The sequence below is a fragment of the Sprattus sprattus genome (assembly GCF_963457725.1).
Source record: "Sprattus sprattus genome assembly, chromosome: 1".
Taxonomy (NCBI): Eukaryota; Metazoa; Chordata; class Actinopteri; order Clupeiformes; family Clupeidae; genus Sprattus; species Sprattus sprattus.
In genome coordinates this window covers 708970-710762 of record NC_137920.1, presented here as the reverse complement: position 1 = coordinate 710762, position 1793 = coordinate 708970, and positions in this window count along the sequence as shown.

Below are 1793 nucleotides of genomic sequence, written 5' to 3'. Positions count from 1 at the left end.
TCTCTTTTTTGGCCCATTTTGCCTGAGGAAAAGAAGCTGCCTAATAATTATGCACACCTTGATATAGGGTGTTGATCTCCTTAGGCCACACCCTCCCTCATTTCACAGATACATAACACCTGATATGCTTAAATCCAATAAGCATTCAAGTTTATACAGCTTGGAGTTGGAACATTTGCATAAAAATTATGATATGGTCAAAATACTCACTTGCCTAATAATTGTGCACACAGTGTATATGTGGCTTAAATTGACACATGTATCCGTGGCTTCTGACAACATAATTGAGACACAGTTATTTGCAGATCTTGAGGAGTGGCGGGCTGTAACCTCCCCAAAAGTTACCTTAACCCCACCAAAAATAGAAAATAATAGGTTTTATGTAGGAGCTTTTCCCCCCAAAATTTGGGAACCTAGATTTGTGTGGCTCTTCGAAATGGTGTTTGGTTTTTAGATTAGACTAGATTCAACTTCATTGTCATTGCACAGAGTACAAGTACTGAGACAACGAAATGCAGTTTAGCATCCAACCAGAAGTGCAAAATAGCAACAAAAGTGCAGAGTATGTGCATATGAAAAGTGAAATAAGTGAACAAATAAGATATATACAGTAAGAGATAGGTATGAAATATGAACAGAATTGGGACTAGCAGCAATTGAGGTAGGAAGTGTAGATATATATGATATATATAAATTAATGAATGATAATATGTAAGGGATAATGTATTGTCCGGAGGTCATTCTCCAAAAAGAATTCCCGACGGGGCGAACAACACCCCGACGCGCAGCGGAGGGTGTTGTTTCGTCCTGAAGGGAATTATTTTCTGGAGAATGACCGACGGACAATACATTATCCCGCTTATTACCGGTATACGGTTACTTGCCAAAAACGATAGAAGATATTCCTCCAACATACCTCTTTTTAATGATTAAGTTGCCATTTCATGAGTCCCGTTTAGAAATAAATAGCTCTTCAAGCAAATAGAACTTTAAAGTTTCAGGTGTTGCATAGCAACCCATTACTTGTTGACTTCAAATTACTGTCTACTGTTGCGTTAAAATGACTGGACTTCTGGCGGAATAATATGAAAGATGTGAATTAGAAGTACAAAACCCGTTGCCAATGACAGCGGTCATTATCTGTTTGCAGCGGTATGTTAGCAGGAATTAATGTTAGGTATGACGTAGGGATGGCCCATTCAAATCATGTTACTTTTTGGAACATTCTGAAGAGCCGTATAATAAATAAATATAAATATACATTTGTTTGAGCTTTGAGCTGGACTGGTTGGTCAGCTCTAGACAATGGCCTCAAGTGGAAGTTCAGATAACAGCTTTGCACCATGGGTAACGTAGTCCTCAAGTGGAAGGCCTCGTTCACAGTCACAGTGAGAGTGTGTGTGTTTGTGTGTCTTAAGAGAGAGTGTGTGTCTTTGTGTGTCTTAAGAGAGAGTGTGTGTGTTTGTGTGTGTGTGTCTTAAGAGAGAGAGAGAGTGTGTGTGTTTGTGTGTCTTAAGAGAGAGTGTGTGTGTTTGTGTGTCTTAAGAGAGAGTGTGTGTGTTTGTGTGTCTTAAGAGAGAGTGTGTGTGTTTGTGTGTCTTAAGAGAGGGTGTGTGTGTTTGTGTGTCTTAAGAGAGAGTGTGTGTGTTTGTGTGTCTTAAAAGAGAGTGTGTGTGTTTGTGTGTCTTAAGAGAGAGTGTGTGTGTGTTTGTGTGTCTTAAGAGAGAGTGTGTGTGTTTGTTTGTGCGTCTTAAGAGAGAGTGTGTGTGTTTGTGTGTGTGTGTCTTAAGAGA